Source organism: Tiliqua scincoides, chromosome 3 (genome assembly GCF_035046505.1).
Source record: "Tiliqua scincoides isolate rTilSci1 chromosome 3, rTilSci1.hap2, whole genome shotgun sequence".
NCBI lineage: Eukaryota > Metazoa > Chordata > Lepidosauria > Squamata > Scincidae > Tiliqua > Tiliqua scincoides.
The window spans coordinates 82,456,795-82,477,380 of record NC_089823.1 but is presented as its reverse complement, the minus strand read 5'-3'; the positions used below and the strand labels follow the sequence as shown (position 1 = coordinate 82,477,380).

Genomic DNA, 20,586 nt, shown 5'->3' with positions numbered 1-20,586 from the left:
AGGGCTGCCTGGGGATTACATGGGATAAGGGAACATAAGCTCCCTTACCCCAAGTAGCCCCAGTGCTGCTTCGCAGCCCAGCTGAATGCAGCAGTAGCCATTTTGGTATTGCTGCAGCCCTGGGCGCTGGGAAGCATAGGATTGAGCTGTGTAGCACTAGCACATTTGGATCAGACCAAAAATCCATGGTAATGTGGATGTCCAGTATAGTTAATAGTGTCCTATGCTGTGAGTCACAGTACGTCTCAGCTATGTACAATCTTTTGAAAGCAAATTCCTCTGAAAGCAATGGTGCCTTCGTCCATGTAAATGTGTATAGAGCTGATGAATAAGACTCCTGAATGCATATCAGCGCCCACACAACAGCCATGTATTCATTTAACTTTCCATCTGAGCACCACTTCAAAATCTATTCTTTCTCACGGTGATCCACCAAAACAAGCAGAATTCCCAGCCTGTGAGTTTTTTCCTCTGCGCAGCTAATAGAGAGCGTGCGGTAGCTGAGGAATGTGTCACAGTAATGCAGAGAGCTGTAATGATGTCAACTTGTTATTTACTTTCCAAATCTGAATGACTGAGCAAGGCGAAAGGAGAATCAATCAGCCACAATGTGACCCTGCAGGCGGAAAAAAACACAGCACTCTCACCAGTAAGAGGTTGGGGGATGGGAGGAGGCACATGTAACCAGGGCAATGTTGCATCATTGACTTGCTTGCTTTTTGTACTGCTCCCTTTTCCCCCTCTCCATTGAATGTTAGAGCTCAGTAGGAAGCTGTACAAGTCTAGAGAAAAATAAGGGAGAGGAGGGCTCATCCAAGACAAAAGAACAGCCACATCTGCTTTTAGGGTTGAATGGCAACTCATATGTAATAAAACCCATTCTGCTGAATCACAATTATGGAGATGGTGTAAGTCCATATTTTAATGTGCTCTAATTATTGCATAGAAGCATTGGTTTTAAATCACCCAGGACAGATGTAGGGTATATAAATATTATGGGTTGTGTCCTGCTTTTACTAGGTGAACTCCCAATTAGATAATACTTAATTTACAAAAGCACTCCTTGTGTCTTTGGATTGCTCATTGTTGGCTTGTGTTTCAGATGACACAGATTGCTTTAGGCTGCAACCCTAGCCACATTTTCCTGGAAGTAAGTCCCACTGACTATAATGGGACTTACATCTGAGTAGACATGCATAGGCTTGGGCTCTTAGTTTACTGGCTCAGCCAAGAGGAAATAACTTCAGAAGCTGGAAATAAACAAAAATAGATGGGATGAATTTGTGTCCCCTGAGACGGGAGCCTTGTGCAACCTCTCTGCTTTGTACCTGCATGTGAATATATATTTTGTAGAAAAGTAGGCTACATTTATTTCCAGTTGTCATCTATTCCACTTTCATTTAATATTATAATTATGACCACCCTCCTATTCCACTCCTTTTCCTAATGAACACGGTATTGTGAAAATATTATCTATCTATCTATCTATCTATCTATCTATCTATCTATCTATCTAAGCCACAGACACTATGTGATGGGTTCAGTGTTGATTTTTTTTCTACCTTTGATCCATTTTTGCTGACTCCACAGGGTTAACATTTCACTTGAATGCCGAAAGAGGGGGGGAGGGGTGGATATGTCTTGTTTTGTTGTAGGGGAACAAAACAACATTTCAATAATCCCTAAAAGTGACTTAAGGAGTTATTTCAGGACACAGTAATTGGGGAGAGGGGGATCAATTTGATGTTTCAGGGAGGTTTTATTATTTTTTTTCCTGGTTTAGCACATGCCAAGCTGGAAAAAAATTAATAAAGGCAAGGAGGGAATGTGGTGCCTGGGCATCTATATCTAAATAATTTGGTTTCTTATTTAAAATCAATGTGGCAGATTGTGTGTGTGTTTTTCTCCCCTAAGAGATCACTGGCTGTCTCTATGGATCTATCTATATGTGTTTGCTTCTCCCTCTCCCTCTCTCTGGGCTGCTGCTGTCTCTGGAGGAAGACTCACTCTGTCTCTCTCTCTCTCACACACACCAAACACACCAACTGCTAATGAAGTAGTGAGCAGCAGCAGCAGCACCTCCTGACCGCCATTCCGCACCCAAAAACTTTCCATTTCCCTCTTCCCACTCTCTGGGACTTCCTTTTGATCCCCTCCACCTCTTGTGTTTGTGGAGGAGGAGGAGGGAAGAGGAAGAGTGTGTGAGGGCTGCTGGAGATTTACAATCTGCCTTCACGCTTGTGGGACCTCGGGAAAGAAGAGTTCCACCATGGACTGACTGCAAGTGGAAGGAAGTCTCCCTGATGTGTGTGTGTGTTCTTTGCAGAAGTTGAGCCTGTCCTCTGTTGCTTCCAGAAGTGCAAGCGGTGCCTTTAACACACACACACACACACTGAGGGAGGTGAGTTTGGAAAGACTCTTTCTTCAGCTTCTGGGACGCTTGTTTGGTGCCTGTGGATGAAATTGACCAGTGCAGTTGGGCAGTGTGTTGGTTTGCCATATATATCTATTTTTCCCCTAGTGTGGGACTCCCCACTTCCTCGTGTTTCCCTTCCTGTGTTGTGTGTGTGGCTATTGCAGTGTATATATTTGTATATACTGGAGTGGCTTTGGAGCTGGATCGCCCTCCAGATCCCCTTCCTCCCCCTCCCCTTATCTTCTTCTTCCAAGTGTGACTTGGGTTTATTTTTGTTTGGCTGTTGAACCCCCCCCCCCAAAAAAAAAAAAAAAACTGTGATCGGCTGCAAAGTCTTGCTTTAGGAGATATTTTCTTTCCAAAAAAGGAAACAGTGATGCATGAGGTGGCAGATCTCACTTAGGGAACCAGGATTTTGTTTTTAAGTAGCAAAAAGAGGGTCTGGAAGTGCTGGCTGGGAGTTGGGGGAGGGGAGGAGAACCGCCTTGCTTGCTTGCTTGCTTGCTCTCTGATCGCTGCCCTGCTGGTGGAGGAGGGGAGAGGCGTCATGAGGAAGGGTGCTGTTGATATGATGAACGAACTTGGATGTGGAGAGTGTGCATTTTAAGTTAAAAATGTGGCGCGGTGCACGGTGGGGGGAGGGGATGCCAGGCATCCACCCTGTAAAATGGTGTGCAGAGTTTGCATAACCCTCAGCACTGGGGGAGGGGAATCCCATTCATCTCTGCAATCTCTACAGGGCTTGGGAGCCCAGCCCTATGCTTGTCTCCTCAGATCCATTAAAGCCAGTGGGGCTCACTCCCAGGAAATTGTGGAGAGTATTGCAGCAGCAGGACTCTGGTAGCCTGCTGAATTTTTTTAAAGTTTTGCTCCAACAAGGGATCCCATCTCTTATCATCATCTTCCCCCCACCCCCTTCTGTGCTCTGTAGGAAATCAACTTGGTTGCTTTGGTGTTAAGGGGGAAAAAAATTATATATTTGGGCTGCACCCTTGTAAGCGCAGGGCAACATTGCAACCTGTTGCATGCAAATGTGAAAATATGGAGTGCTCCCTTGTTGAGGGCCCTGCTAGGCCACAGCTTTCCAACTGGGCAGCTACCTTGCACCCTTGTTTGCTGCTCATTCCCCTCCCCCACTCCTCATTAAAAAAAATCTAGTCCTTGGCCTACTATCTTGATTTTAACTGGGTGCAAGGACAAATTATTGTCACAGCCTAGTATTCAGCTAATGACCCCTTGGCCTACTTAATGACGTACTGGTTTGTCCAAGAGGCATAAGTGACCAAAATGTCCCTCCCCCACCTTCTGAAACTTTCAGAGCTGCCTCAGGTAGCTCACACACCTTATATAAGGAGTGTGAGGAACCTGTGGAAGCCTTTTGGAAACTATCTGTACAATATTGGTTGCTTCTTGGGGGTCACAAATGTATCTGATTTTACCTAAAAATCAAATTAAATAAAAGATTTCCTATTTTCAACCTACAGTGCAGTAATAATAACAACATTAGAGGTGGTTTTGGTGCCTGATGTTTTATGGGAATAAATACTGCATGTGAAATAGGATTTCTCTCTTGTGGTTTTAAATTGATAATTTTCCTAACACTAGTTGTGGTGTTGTCCTGCAGAAAAACTAAGAAGTAGGCAATGCCTGCAGAGCAGTTTCTGTGCCAGATTTAATTCCACACCTTCCTGCCTTGACCCATTTATTGGTTAACCTTAAACTAAGCCTTTTCATACAGAAAAGACAAGGTTAATGTATTAAACCTTCCTTGCCACATGGCTGCACATGCTGAATTAACATCTCTCCTTTGGCCTACTCCCGAACAGAGAGTTTTGCAGTTAATGGGCTGCCACATATCTCAAAATGGAGTTACAAACCATCTTTTTGTGATATTGGACATCATGAGTCCCAAGACAAGGGTTTGCTGATGCAATCCAGGAATATCAGAGGTTGCTCAATTGGTGTGTTTTTCCCCCTGAAACAGCAAGTGCATTGCAGCTTTGTTTACATGCTTGGCAAATCCCAGTGGCCTCCTCAATCCTTGCAGCTCTGGTTAACTATTTTGGTCATTGCTAGTGCTTAGTGTGAATGGCTTAATCAGACTCCACCCCTCCATGCTACTACCATGATATTGTTTACATAGTCTCACATCCTGAAGTGGCAATTCCTTAGTTTGTTTTCACCTTGAATTTGTCTGCATAGTTAAGAGGCTGAGCTAAGAACTTGCATCTAATTGGGAGTTGGGTTGATTTTTCTTGTCACTGTAGTAAATAGTACCATCTTTCAGTAAATAAGTAATTTAATTTAAAAAGTGGCTCACATCTATTTTATTTAAACTTGCTGCTACATTCAACGTAGTCCTTAATAATGTAAACAAATCTGTTGTCAAAATGAGTTATAGTGTTCTTACCTCATGAGAACTGATCATGTAAACAGGTCCATGATAACTTGTTTTGTGCTTGTGTGAATGCTTGATTAAATTATCAGAAGGGGTAGATTTGGAAACAGTTGAATAACTGTTTTTGCAACAGAAGGCTGAAAAAAGGCCTCACTGGATATTGAAATGTATTGGATTGAATCCCTACGGCAATACCTTGACTTTTCTTCTTTTGTCCTTGCTGAGCACCTGGAAGGTGTCCACATGGAAGTTGGCTTAGGAGAGAGCCTCTCGCCTAAGTCCCTGTAAGAGATACAGGTATTCCACAAGCCTAGGTAGGTGACTTCGCCATTCCCCATCTGGCACATGGCAAACTGGGTGGGAGGCAAAAGCCAAGCTCTGGTCACTTCCAGGTGCTCAACAATGTTAAACAATGGCTGGCCTCTTTAAACAAAAAGGTTGCTGACTTTCATCAGTGCCCATCCTACAAAAGTGCAGGGTACACCCTTATTTGGTTATGTACAGTATTGAAAAATTTGCAGAGATTTAAATAGAACAGTAGTATGCATCTTGGTTTACATCCTTCCAACCATGATTTTCATGAAATCAATAGTAATTTGTATAGCAAATTAACATTTGTATAGAACTTTTTGAGTGCACAAAGTACTGCATGGGTATTATCCTGATGTTATCCAAGCAACCACTTAGCTGGGGCTGAAAGAGTTGCCTAAGGCCACCTAAGGAGTTCATGGAAGAGGTGAGATTTGAACCAGGGAATTCCTGCTTGCAATAGTCTTTAATGTTGCATCCTGTGCACACTTATCTGGGAGCAAGGCCCACTGAATTCAGTAAGGCTTTCTTCTGAGTAAGCACTCATAGGACTGCACTGTAGTGTTAACCATTAAGCTACATCAGCTTTTTGTCAGGAAATTGCACTTTTAAACTCCAAATATATTTATCTGTCTTCAGAGGATTAAATTTTTAAAAAATCCTTTTTTTTTAAGTTTTAAATATCAGTCCTCATGCAGACACTGGCAGCTGCACAAAAGTTCCAAATGCCTTCTATAGATAGAAAAAGACAGGCGCTAGACATTACAGGCCATTATGCTTACTAGACACCAACAGTGGTGCTAGTGTTCCTGTGCATCTCTGTGTAATGATAAATGTGACACGGGAAACCAGTTCAGTTTAATACCAGAAGTAAAAAGGGCTGTGTTGGGACTGTGCACTAGGGTCAGATATTTCTGTAATGCAGTTGTCTTTTGAACCTCAATTTATAATGGCTAGGGAAATGTAGTGTTCATATGTTGTGCGCTTACAGTAAACAGGGATGATGGATCTTACACAATGCATTGCCTGTGAATATTTTTGTGGTATTCTAGTTATTGTAATTAGATACAATAAGTACTTAGGCATGTGCTATAGTGTGGAAAAGAGCACAGGTGAGATCTTTTCTGTCCCTGAAAGATAGTGTGGGGAGCACTGGAGCTCTGTCAGCCTTCACTATGTCTATATATAACTGGACTTACTCTGTTTTCATGCTTGAGTAAGATCTAATATTAGGAAATTAATACAGTCTTCTGCAGCCACTGTTTTCTTCTATGAGGAAACTCTGAAGAACTTGGACCTTATGGGTTAACATTCCTGAGTGTACTTTGAACCAAATAATAATTCCATAGAGGAGTGATTCCCAAACTGCATGCTGTAGTGCTATATTGAATTCACAGGGTGAACTTGGGGTGCTGTGTCAAACTGACAGGGGTGCTCCAGGATGCCCCCGGTGGCCTCTTCTTCCAGACTTTTCCAGGCACCAGCATCTCATACAGTCCAAGGTGGTGGAGACTGGGAAAGCCAGGAAGAAGAGGCTGCCATGAAAGAAGAGTGCCATGACCATGGTAAGTTTGGGAACTGCTGCCATAAAAGAAATAAGATACTTGATAAATACTAATCTGAAGTTAAAGGGATGTGGCAAAGTGCAAGGCCTTCACTATTGTGACACCATGTCTATAGAATGAACTGAGGAAAGCTTCTTCTTTATATGTCTTCTGGTAGGGCTTTCTTTGCTTAGCCTTTGAGGAGGGACAATCCCCTGGTTACCCTTTTCTAATCATTGTTTTATTTAAGTGCTGCTCCTATTATTTTTATCCATTTTTAAAAGATCTTGCAGCTATTAGGTGTTTTATTCTGCTTGTATGGTATTGGTGCCAGTTGGTATTATTGTTGCCTGCATAGTTGAAGCTCAGGCCTGGAGGGGGGGGAGGGGGGGCAAAGGCCCTGAGCACTGCAGCCGCACAGCATTGCAGACCATGCAGGAAGCCTTCTGAGGCTTCCAGTGTGGTCTTAAACATTCCGATCAGTGGTAGTGTAGCCTGGTGACAAGCTCAAAATGTTGCCCTGGAAGTGATGTCACAACAGGAAGTGACACCACGCCTGGGCTTTTAAAAAACTGAAAATTGGGAGGAACCCACCTCCTCCACCCAGCAGCTTGCCACCCACTTGCTCTGCTGCCTCCCCTCAGTCAGTGGCATAGCTAAGGCATCTATCTGCTACCTGGGGTCAAAGAAGATTTGTAGGCCCCCCCCTCCCCGGACAAAATCAAATTTAATTACTTATCAGTCAGAGACACTGTGCTGGGGTGAAGAGGGATGGGTTATTCTCCCCTTGCTAAATATAAGAGGGGCACCACTTGAAAAAGTGCCTTTTTACCCAGTTAGCAGGGGTAACTGTATTATGATACATGAAAATGAGAGCTGACTCATAACCACCTTATTGGTTTCATGCTGTATCAAGATAACATGTCATTGCAACATGTCAATAACATAATAACCTGTCATTTCCTCTCAGTTTCATAGGTCAGTTTTGAGTTAAGAAAATCCATTTTGTTCCATAAGGCAGTTATGTTTTCATTTTATGGTTAACTGGCCATAACATTTGATAGAATATGAGTATTCCAGTGCAGTTTGTTTCATTGCATTCAGCATAAAATTACCTTTCCAATGATATATAACAGGGGTGTCCAAAGTTTTTGGCAGGAGGGCCACATCAGTTCTCTGACACTGTGTCGGGGGCCGGGGGAAAAAAAGAATTAATTTACATTTAAAATTTGAATAAATTTACATAAGTTTACATAAATGAATATATTAAAGATGAACTTATATGAATGAATGAAGGTCTTGCAATAGCTCAATGCCTATAAAAGGCCTTGTACAAAGCAAGGCTGGCCTTTCCTTTGCTGCCACTGCTGTGTCACAGATGTGAAAGAGCAAGCAGTGAAGGGAGCTCTCATTCCACAGCTCACATGAGAGGTCAAACAGTCGCCCTCAAGCTGAGAGAAGTTGCGTTGGGCCAGTGCAGGCTTCAACAAATCTCCGGAGGGCCAGAGGCTCATTGGAGACTGGGGGCTCCCTGAGGGCCGCAAGTGGCCCCCGGGCCGGGGTTTGGGCACCCCTGATATATGATATGATGGTGTGGTCAGTTGTCCGGCTCAGCTTGATGCCCTCCTAAAACTTGAAGCCCTGTGCAGCTGCTACCCCCTGCACCCCCTTAGCTATGCCACTGCTTCCGATTTCCCAGAAGTACTTCTTAAGGCTGTGTGGGAAGCTTCAGAAGACTTTCTGAGTCGTTCCCAACATTGCGCGAAGCTCTGTTTCGCTTGGTAACTGGCGGGAGCAACATGGTGTGGGGCGGCGGCATTGTGGACCTTTGCACAAGGGTGCATCAAGGAGCAGGTCCGTTTCTGTTTAATATATATTTTAAAATCTATTTTAAATTATGTATATTCGATGTATTATATGCTGACTTTTAATAAAGTCGGATAAAAAAAGTCAGATCTACAACCAGAGTGAGTTATGTTAAATGTGTGTAAATTGTTTATTTTTTCATAGTCTGTATAAGAACCAGATTATTAGTGTAGTGAAGTGGGCAACAGTATGGCTGTAGTTACCATCGTTTATGACTATAAGCAAGTTTTATGATTACCTAGCTAGGATTTAAAAAAAAAAATCTGTTTTAAGTGGGCCTGCCCTTGCCAGCTGTCAGAAATTCAGCTAGCATAGCCAGCCTCCTGATAAAAATGGGTAAGGGGAAACTGATTTTATGTGTTTTGCTAGTTTATAATTATAAGCCAGCAACTACTATAACTACTGGCAAAATTTAAGGTTTTGGTTGACCCTACAATACCATTTGTGCCTGGATAAACTGTATTTGGGATAGAGCATTTCCATCCACAAAACTCTGATAGGAAAGCGCTGAGTTGCCTCAGTTGAAGATGTTGTATCTGCTAGTGCAGTGTTACTCAAGTGTGGTCCCCGGACCAGTTGCCAATCCGCCAGCCATTGGCTGCCAGTCTGTGGCGTGTCTCCTGGGGCTTCCAAATTCTTCCAGCTTTCACAGCCACAACTGGTTCTGAAGGCAAGGGGCAGGGGGCGCTTTACACAGACATCCCTGTGCCTGAAAAGACTGTGTGTTCTGCCCCCCTCCAGGAACACCAGTGGTCTGTATTTGGTTGTTGTTGTTGTTATTATTATTATTATCCTTACTCACTTTTTAGCTGCCATGAGTATTAGAACATTTTCATAATATACGATCAATAATAATATAATGATAGTAACCTATCTAAAATGATAAAGGGCCAAATACTATCCAGCCAATGCTGCTGTGCCAACAGGACTTACACTGCATCCTACAGTGGGGGGGGGAGCAGTCACAGAGGCCTCCTCAAGGTAAGAGAACATTTGTTCCCTTATCTTGAGGCTGCAATGCAGCTGCATCGCTGCTGGGAGGTTGGATAGGATTGGCCCCTAAACGATAGTATGATGGGTAGAGAAAATTATCCATGGGGCAAATCAGAGATGCCCTGCCTTTTTGATGACTAGAACTCCAACACAGCCATGCTCATCTCTGCTTTTGGAGGCTGGCAGTGCATATTGCTGCCAACTTATATAGGCAAACACCCAGCTGCTGCTTCTCTACTGCATAGTAGCACTTAGCAATTAGCATTAGGGAAATAAGGGAAGGAGGTATGGTACTTAACCTTCTTTGGGACTATGCCCGCTCTGCTTGCTCCTATTCCTGCTGTTCTATTCATCCCCAAGGTATTTTCACCCCTGGTACTTCAAGGTAATTCCTCTGGGGGATTCCAGTCTATATAGAGAGGACAGCGTTGGTCTTCTTCTTTCTTGGGATGCTGTGTGAATTTCAAGTGTTAGATTTCCATATCTTTCATAATAGTGTCTGTAGGCCTCAGTTGCTAAAGGATATCTATTGTTACGCCGACCCACATGCCTGAAATTCTGCAACTGTTATTTTCAAAAGCTTGCATAGTCTGGCACCAACTTAAGTGGCTCAATAAAAGATATAGTTAAATGTACTTTGTATCTTCTGTTCCTTTGGCCTAGTACAGCAGCTGCTGCCTCATGACATAATACAACAGGGAAGAGACCGCATGTTTTGCCCAGTCATCTCAACACCGCCATCTTCTAATATGTTTCAGATATTTGTAATTGCTCCTCTCTGTTAGCTGGCTGAAGGTTGGGATATAATTTTTTTAAATAAACAAAATAAATATTGCCTCACTATCTCTGTGGGAGTGGTGGTAAAATCCACATTGGAATTCTGTTGTTGCCAAAAACCACTCTCGCTGGGAAAGGGATACGCTTTCTGGCATTTTCCCTTGTACTTTTTGGCTGTTCTGAGTTTTCATTACTATTTTAATGTAAGTCCTGGTTATGTTCCAGCCGTATTTGAAGTGCGGAGGAGCAGAAACCTCCCTCTAGTTCTTGTGAGTAGTCTCATTTTTTCCATATTTTTTATCATGAGGCAAGATGGAAGTAATTTTGTAAACTATTTTTCAGCTGGTAAATTAAGCGCCTTTCTCTCCCTTGACTATTTTTAGATGGAAGGAAATAACTGACCTCTTTACTGCAAGAACCTTCGTCTCATGGGTGCAATTTATAGGTCTCTATCAAATGGCCTACTTGGCCAACTTGGTTGAACTAGAACAACAACAACAGTGGAACTAAAGATCACTGTAGTAATAACAATCTGCTCTGCAAATTCAAGGCATAGGTTAACTTTCTCAGAGGAAGAATGAAAGGGTCAGTTGCCGTGGGTGTGTGTTTGTTGCTCCCTAATGGTCTGTTTTTAAGGCAGAATTGGGAGCCTTAAATACCGGCACTTGCTGAATAATTATAGCACATCAAATTGTATAAGACACTGAATGTAACAAAAAAGCCGTTTGGAACAGTGGTATTCATTTTAGAACCAATGAAAACGTTTGACAGCTCACCTACTGATCAAGGCTTTCCTTGAAATGCATAGATATATTCCATATTGAAAAAAGAGCATGCTATACTATAGTTTAAGCAGCATCCTCAATTTAGTGCAGTGATTTTCAACCATTGTGCCACAATTTGGGGGGAGGGTCATTTATTAGTAGGGCCACTGGGGGGATGTGAGCCCCCTGCCAGCAGCACAATGTGCCTTGTCAATTATCCAAAAGCTGAAGTTACGTCTTGACAATTTTAGCACCTTGTCAGTGTGGAGTGAGATGCAAAAGTAGGAAAACAGCTGATTTAAAGAGTATTGTAACAATAATATTCCTTGCAACCTATGTGTACTAAAAATTAAATCCCACTGATTTCAGTTGGTTTTCCTTCCAAGTATTCTTAGAATAAATGCTTCACTAGTCCTATCACTTCACCTGGCAGCTCCAAGGATCTTTGTTTTGGAACACTTTTAACATTCAATGTGAAAGACTTAAATAAAATCTGGTAATTCATAAGGGTGCAGCCCAGTTCATGCCCTGCACACTGCAAAGTGAATTTAGCCTTTATACAGGTCGATCCTTGGTATCCGCTAGGGTTCTGATCCTGGAAATCCCATGAGTGCTGAAAACCGTGAATAGAGAAATTTGTAGTCTGACCTTTTTCTGAGGCATGGGGAGGTCATGTGCAGCCTCCCCACACCTCCGAATGCCTGTCAGAGCCTTTCAGCAATAAGTGCTTGCCAGAAGGCTGCCTAGTAAGCCTTTCAACAATGTAATTGAGTGTGCGGGGAGCCACAGAGACAGGGGTCCCCTGTATCCATGGTTTCCGTATACACAAGGAGCCCTTGAATGGATTCCCCGCAGATAACAGGGGCTCATCTGTATAGTAAAAAATACATCCAATAATTTGAAGTAAGAGTTCAGTGTTGTTGTTGTTTCTGGGGAAAAAAATTTGTCCTGTAAATTTTGCAGTGATCACATGATGAACTCGGGCTGTCATGGTTTTTGTCATATTAACTGGGATTGGAGTATATATTAGAATACAGTCATTAGAATTACTGTCATACAGAATTATTAGAATACAGTCATTCCTCATTACACACATGATCTCTTTATTAGCTTTTGCTATTACAAAGTATACAAAATAATACCACTAAATTCATTATATGAGATTTCAGCTCGTAAAGCACTAAGGGCGCAATCCTAACTCCTTATTTCAGAACTTTCCAGCACTGGCATAGCAGTACCAATAGGACATGTGCTGCATCCTGCAGTTGGGTGTCACTCACAGAGGCTTCCTCAAAGGAAGGGAAGGGGTTAACAAAAGGGGTTAGGATTGTGCCCTAAGTTACATGGATGAAGCAGTATGATATACAGTTCCGAAGCGGTATAAGGAAACCATGCTGGGAATTCACTTTAGCCTTCAAAGTCCCAGGTTTCAAGTATGCTTCCCTCATAGCAGGAGCTATACAGCAGTATCTTGACTTCCAACCACTTGACTTTGCATTGCTTTGCTCTTTTAGTTGTTTTCAGTTGCAGGCATCCCCCCATATCCACAGAACAGGTATCTGTGGATTTAGTTATCAGTGGATGGGGGGGGGCCTGCACACCCTCCCTCCTACGTTCCCATGAACATTGTTGAGATACTTACCGGAGCAAAGTGTTCCTTCATTTTACAGGTTGCTATAAGCATGCAAGCTTATAGCACTTGCAGGCAAACTGCAGGCAGCCTGAATGCTTGAAGGGATTAGCTCTAACGTTAACAGGAAGCAATTAGTCTCTAGTCTCTTCAAGCAGTCAGGCTGCCTGCACATGCTATAAGCATGCATACTTATAGTGACCAGTAAAAAGAAGAACATTTTCGCTGCAGTAGGTATGTCAACAACGTTAATGGATGCAGAGGCCACAGAGATAGGGTTCCCTAGTATCTGTAGTTTCCATCCACCGGGGCCCCTGGAATGGATCCCTTTTGGGTACAGGGAATACCTGCATAACCACATTTCAAATTTTGTCCATGTGCTTTCCTCTGTTGTCTAATTTCATCCAAACTTCCAGGACATTTGTTAATGTTCTTACGTTTATTTTTCTTTTATGTCTGTTTATTTAGGTTTTGCACACATTCACTTGAGTTATATAGATAGTTATTGACATTTTTCAGTGACCTAAGGAAATTCACAAGCTAAATAAGTCTAGACTTTGAAATTCATCCGTTTTTGACTTTCATCCATTCTCTGGTTTCTAACCAGATGAAAATGCCAGGTATTGCTGTACATCACACTGTTTAGCATATATATTGGAGCTATGTCTTGTACAGCTCTGAACTTTCCTCTTTGAAGTGTTATTGTTTGACAAAATCTGTGAGCACTATGGCCTCTAAACATACCTATTGCTAGGATCCAATCAGAAATATAACATGGGATCCTATGGTGAAAAACATTTTTGCTATACAGGAGGGTCCCTGTATCTGTAGATCCCTTATCCGCAAATTCATTTATCTGTGGATTGGGTCTGCAGCCCCCCTGTGCATGCCTCCAGTGCACGCCCACTGCAGAGGCAAGGGGAGGTCCATCCCCTTATCTCTGGAGGGTCCTCTGAGCCCAGCATAAGCCACGATTGCCAATCCATGGCCTCTGCTGGGCTCGAATTGAGCCTTTAAGGCACAAAAAGTCATTTCTGGTTTTTTGTAAAACTGGAAGTGACTTTTTAATGCCTTATAAGGCATTAGGAGACCTGGGAAAGTCCTGGCCCAGGGAAGCCTCCTAATACCTTATAAGGCATTAAAAACCACTTCTGGTTTTATGAAGAAACAGGAAATGACATCTTTTGCCCCCTAAGGTTTAGTCTAAGCCCTGCAGAGGCTGTAGATGGATGACCATGGCCTCTCTTGGGCTCAGAGGGTCCTCTGGAGTCAATGGGGGAGCAGACCTCCCCACTCCTCTGGACGGTGGGGATAGGCATCCCCTCATATCCATGGATTTAGGTATCCATGGGGTTCTGGGATGGAACCCACACAGATATGGGGGCATGCATGTGGTTTTTATGAAATGAGTCAAGTGTGTTTAATGAGGAATTACTGTAATAGCCCAATGTTCTGCTGCAGAAGATGAAGGGCACTCTCATCTATATAGCTATTTGCAAAGCCAGCCGGCTTTGGATAACTGAATAGTAGACTGACTTCGGACATAGGTAAATGAATGAGATAATCAAGTCAGAGACTGAAAGTGGAAAAGTGGCAGTTTTCAATTGTGTCCCGTCCCCCCACTGGATAAACTTGAGAGGGGAACTCCTGGCCTAAACCACAAATTTTGTAGGCTTTGGCAGTTTCATAGCTTTTGGCTGTAAGAACTCTGGCTTCATTATACTGAAATGAGACCTTCCTAGTCATTGCCCTGGCTGGTGATGTGTTATAGATTATTATGAACATTTCAGCTACTTAAGGTTAGCCTAATTGAATGGTATGTGAATGTTCTGTGTGTGAGACAGAAAGGTGAAAATGAACTCATCATTACCTCCAGGAAACAACTCAACACATCTGCGAAAAATATGCATGTCTCCACATGTAATAAATGATTTCAACACTGATATAATTTAAACATGACTAGTATGAATTACCCCAGAATTGGAAAGTGTGGGGGGAATGTGTTTCGAAATCTGCCAAGGTATATATTAGAAATAATTCAGTCTTGACAATTGGATAAAAATGTCTACTTAACCCATTTAAAACAATTGTGATGTCAAGTAACAGGTGTGTAACCAATGAATAATCCATTCTGCTTCTCTACTACCCCTCCTGCTAAGAATATGTGCCATTTTAAATGGTTTTTAACATGGGTTTATTTATACATTCTTTGTTCCATTGCATGTTGTTCTGAGTACTTAATAGACAAGTTAATGTTTGATAAATAAATATTCCTATAACATCCTTCCTTTACCCTTCATGCCCTCTATAGACTCCCAAAGGCTCCTGGTAGATAAGTCCCTGTTAACTGACATTTGCCTTTGAAAGAGCTCCAGGTAGCTCCATCTGCCATTTTTGGGGGTCTGTTCAGCAATAAATATTGTCCAGGCTCCACCCTTCCCTCTGATTGGACTGGAATAAGAATTTGGATAGTAGAATGTACTTAGAAACAAATAACATGTAGTTGGATCATAATATTTTTATAAACAAAAACAGTCTATAACATTTTAGACATGTTTTGCATTAGGAGATATAATGCCGTTATACAAATCGATGGTAAGGCCACACTTGAGTATTGTGTCCAGTTCTGGTCGCCGCATCTCAAAAAAGACATAGTGGAAATGGAAAAGGTGCAAAAGAGAGCGACTAAGATGATTACTGGGCTGGGGCACCTTCGTTATGAGGAAAGGCTATAGCGTTTGGGCCTCTTCAGCCTAGAAAAGAGACACCTGAGGGGGGACATGATTGAGACATACAAAATTATGCAGGGGATGGACAGAGTGGATAGGGAGATGCTCTTTACACTCTCACATAACACCAGAACCAGGGGACATCCACTAAAATTGAGTGTTGGGAGAGTTAGAACAAACAAAAGAAAACATTTCTCTACTCAGCGTGTGTCTGATCTGTGGAACTCCTTGCCGCAGGATGTGGTGATGGCATCTGGCCTGGATGCCTTTAAAAGGGGATTGGACAAGTTTCTGGAGGAAAAATCCATTATGGGTTACAAGCCATGATGTGTATGTGCAACCTCCTGATTTTAGAAATGGGCTATGTCAGAATGCCAGTGCAAGGGAGGGCACCAGGATGCAGGTCTCTTGTTATCTGGTGTGCTCTCTGGGGCATTTGGTGGGCCGCTGTGAGATACAGGAAGCTGGACTAGATGGGCCTATGGCCTGATCCAGTGGGGCTGTTCTTATGAGATGACACACTTCTAGTGCTGGAAATCTAAGACCCAGTCTAAATGGATACACTCACCTCATGATAAGTGAATTCATGTGATATAGGAGTTTAGGTTTGTTTAGGTCTGTTGCCACATGAGATTTCCTCTCTGTTCCACCTCAGAATTTACTTCAACCTCCCCATAAACCATTTCCAGAAAAAGTTGTGTTGCATTTCTAGCATTTATTTGAGTCTAAATCACAATCTATAAATATTATAATAGAGCTTTTCTTAACCTCAAATGGCTTTTGTCAAGGTGCACCTTATGCAAGGTATATGATAGTACACCCAATCGCTACATGGAACTGAATGCTGTCCTGCGCTTTTTATACAATTTGAGTGGGCTCAGGCCATAATTGGTCTCTCACTGGATCAATGAAATTCTCTTCAGTCTTAGACCCAACCCTTGTGTCCTAAGCAGTTGTGTACAGAAGGCTCTGTGCCACAAGCCTGAGGAGGAAGGAGTGGGAAAAACTGGATCATTACATGGGAGGCATGGAGAGACTTCTATTTAATGAAATGGGAGGTTGCATTTCTATTTGGCTCACAGAGCCACAGTAGGGAAAATGACCTTATAAAATACGGGAATTTCCTCTTGTGCAAACAGTGCTGTACTGGCACAGAGTTCTGCACAAGGAGGAATGGATTGTGCTATTACTTAAAAAAATAAACCATGTTCATTAACTTTGCAAGCAACAGTTTAATTGCCATGTAGCTGGCCTATTTATTTCGACTTGGCCTCTGTACTAAGCAATGAACTACTACTTTAAAATTTGCATACAATTAAATTAATAGATATAAATTAACAATTTCTCCCTTCCCTGTCGGAGATATGGCAAACTTAGAAACATAGTTCTAACCTGTACTGGGCATCAAATTTATCTCTGAGTGATCAGGTAACCAATCTTGGCGAACAGATCCGTTTATTCTAATATAGTCATTTAATGGACATTTTAATGTATTCCACAGAAACTGGCATTTTTGAATACATGACTTTAAAAAACAATCTGCTCCCCACTCCAGTATACTAGTAATCTAAGGCTACAATCATATGTATAATGTCCAGTATACTAGTAATCTAAGGCTACAATCATATGTGTAACTTTCTGTCTTGTGAATGATAGTTGTGGCCTCACCTTTGTCCATATTGCACAGTGGAAGTTTGACGTCCAAGGGAAGTGGAAATGTTCTTCTGTCCTTATAGAGCAGGGGTGGCCAGATGTGCTTTAAAAAAATTAATGCTTTATTTTATACAAAAGAAAAACAAAAAGCATACATAGATGTGATCATTCTTAATTTGCTGGTTGCAAAAAAGGATGGCTATATTGGCAGTCTAAAATATTGAACAGATATATGACATGCTTCACATGGCTTAAAGTGTTTCATCGAGGATTGACCTCCGGATAATCTTGAATACATCCATACACAACCGATGTTGATAAGTCATTCACTTGGAGCAAATGATAGGCACAAATGACCATCCGTCCATTGGGCACTAGTCTGTGGGCTTCATTTCTTTTAATTAAGTAGTGTGAGTCTTTGGCCAAACTTGCTTAATGTAAGAGCCACATACCATAAACTTCAGATGTTTGGGAGCCGTAATATTTAAGAAGCATTTAAATTCTTAAATATATTTATTCACCCTGAACATTAAACATATTGTAACCCAGTATCTTAAACTTATTTTAACCTAGTAGACTTCCTGTTTATACCCAGTAAATAATTATAAAACATGAAAAAATTTTATTTACCTTTTATATTAATTGCGGTACAAGAAAGAGCTCAGCCCACATATTTCCTTAAGCTGCACATGATATATGCAAGAGCCACACGTTTGCCACAGCCACTTTGGCCAACTCTGTTATAAAACAACACAAAGAGGCAAGAGAACTAAAGCTGATGATGACTAGGAAAGCTTATGATTAAAGGTTATTTGCATGGGGAGAAAATAGAGAGGTGTTGCTCAGTGAGTCCACATTGGTCATAAGCTCAACATCTCAACCTTCATTGAGTTGTTGAGATTGGCTTACAGGTGAGGTCTCCATACTCACAGATTCTGTATCCATGGATCTGGCTTGGGTCACCTCCGGAGGGCTTTCTGAAGCCCACAGAGGCAGCACCTGTCTGCCTGCTGGCCTCATTCCAATCAGCTGGACTCACTTCAGCTGTACTGTACGTGTGGGTTCATAGGCTCTCATTGCTTGGCAGTCACACTTGCTCCAGCTAACTGAAAGCCCCGTTCCGTTCACTGTGGCTCTCTGGAAGGCCATGGGTCCCAATAGCTGTAACACATCAATCAGGATACCATACAGCTTAACATTTCTGTCTTGTTGCAGGCAAAATCAACATCTTAATTATTGTTTGGTGAAGAAACAAAATAAGCCACAATGGATTTCCACTTATGACCTCTCACTTTTGCAGTATGGCCTTATCAGCATTTCATTAATCCTATACAAGAGAACAGCATTTTGCAGAGTACTGCACTGTCACTGAACATGAAAACACAAGCATTTACAGCTCAGCTTTTGGGAAATGAATAGTTTTGTGTTTTAATGGCACTGATGAAAGGAAGCTATTGTGCTATCTTCTTGATTATTGTGCATACAACTCTTACATAAGATTTGTACTCTGAAAACTGTTGTGATGAGTTGATGCTGATTTTAACACATTCCAGTAGCCTACAGCACATTGATTCACAAAGTCCTGCCAAGAGTAATAAGCGTCATAGCATACAGTGAAATGTACACAATGGATTTTGTTTTTGAGAGTGAAAACATGGGCCTCAATTGTTTGTTATAAAGATATACTAATTTTATTGCCAGTTTGGCAGCAGCTTTGTACCTTAGTAATTCATTGGCTTTTTTCCTACTTTCCAGTGGCTTTGGCTTTTCTTTGTTCAGGAGTGAGATACATGTATGATTACTTTCAGTGTAATTGTGACTTGTCTAACACCAGCAATTGAGTGGCAAGCATTAATTTACCTACTCATCCCCCAAAGTCTCTCTAACCTAATTTCCATAAGTAGATTCTTGGCAGACTGAACTGTGCTTAGGCATAAAAGGACAAATACACTATAAACTCAATAATGGATTATATATGTAGACTCACCTAATTAATGTTGTGGTTGATATTCTTATCAGAAAGGTCAAGTGCTGAGTCATTGTCTTGAGTGATACTTTTCCCTTAGAGAATGTAAGAATTGTTTTCCTGGGTTCAGACCAATGGGCCTCTAGCTCTGGGATTTGGAGCTCTCCTCAGCAAGGTGGAAGCATGAACACTAGATTGTCCCATGCTTACCTTGGCCTGCTTAAATACATCGTATAAAGTGAGCATGATGCTGCTTTTAGGGAAGCATGCACATAGTCAATCTTGAGGTCCCACAAAATGCTTAATTTTGTCACCTTCCGACCTGGCTCAGTTGTACCAGCTACCTTCTTCTGAGTGACAGAGCCCCAATGAATACCTACAGAGTACCTTTTGTGGTAATGGGGTGGGGGCTTGGCTAAAATGGTGGTTTGGTAGCACAAGTGTGTGTGGTGTTGTGAGTTTGTGTGTAGAAAAAGAGCCTCTGATTTGCTTCTTGATACTCTTAAGTATGGTTTGGATATACAGAAGGGGAAAAAATCTCTGCATAACCTACATTCATGACAATACAGCCTACATGAGTTCATGTGTGTACATATTATTATTATTATTATTATTATTATTATTATTATTATTATTATTATTATTATTATTATTAACAGTATTTATATACCGCTTTTCAACTAAAAGTTCACAAAGCGGTTTACAGAGAAAAATCAAATAACTAATGGCTCCCTGTCCCAAAAGGGCTCACAATCTAAAAAGATGCAAAAAGAACACCAGCAGACAGCCACTTGAAAAGACACTGCTGGGGTGAGGTGGGCCAGTATATTCAATTTGGGTTTTTAATAGGAGAATGGGTGCAATCTTAACCAACTTTCCAGCACTGGCATAGATATGCCCAGTGGGGTATGTGCTGCATCCTGCAGTGGGGGGCAGTTATGGAAGCCTCCTCAAGGTAAGGCAATGTTTGTTCGCTTTCTTCATTGCATTGCCCTTATGTCAGTGCTGGTAAGTTGGTTAGGATTGCTGCCAAAGTTAGTTTAGATCAGGGGTGCCCAAACCCCGGCCCTGGGGCCACTTGCGGCCCTTAAGGCTTCTCAATGCAGCCGTCAGGGAGCCCCCAGTCTCCAATGAACCTCTGGCCCTCTGGAGATTTGTTGGAGCCCACACTGTCCCGACTGCTCTCAGCATGAAGGCGACTGTTTGACCACTTGCGTTAGCTGTGGGATGAGGGTTCCCTCCACTGCTTGCTGTTTCACATCTGTGATGCAGTAGTGGCAGCAAAGGAAAGGCTGGCCTTGCTTTGTGCAAGGCCTTTTATAGGCCTTGAGCTATCATCTATGTAAACTTATGTAAATTTATTCAAATTTTAAATGTAAATTCTTTTTCCCCTGGCCCCTGACACAGCATTAGAGAGACAGTGTGGCCCTCCTGCCAAAAACTTTAGACACCCCTGGTTTAGATGGATCATTACTGCTTGATAGCCAACTAAATTTGTCACTAATCCTGGTCTTTATGCCCCCACCCCATAATACACTGGC

The 20,586-nt window shown here is 42.1% G+C and overlaps 1 protein-coding gene across 2 annotated transcripts in view; it reads left to right on the top strand.

Annotated features, from left to right (window-relative positions):
- The first annotated feature begins 639 nt into the window (after positions 1 to 639).
- Positions 640 to 20,586, top strand: part of TBL1X (transducin beta like 1 X-linked) — a 160,366-nt gene continuing 140,419 nt past the window's right edge. The window contains exon 1 of one of the 2 annotated variants that reach the window (XM_066620350.1): positions 640 to 649. The gene's annotated coding sequence lies outside the window, so the exon portion shown is untranslated. Of the gene's footprint in view, positions 650 to 2,058; positions 2,402 to 20,586 lie in introns of those variants that run through there. The other variant, XM_066620349.1, reaches the window with a different exon arrangement.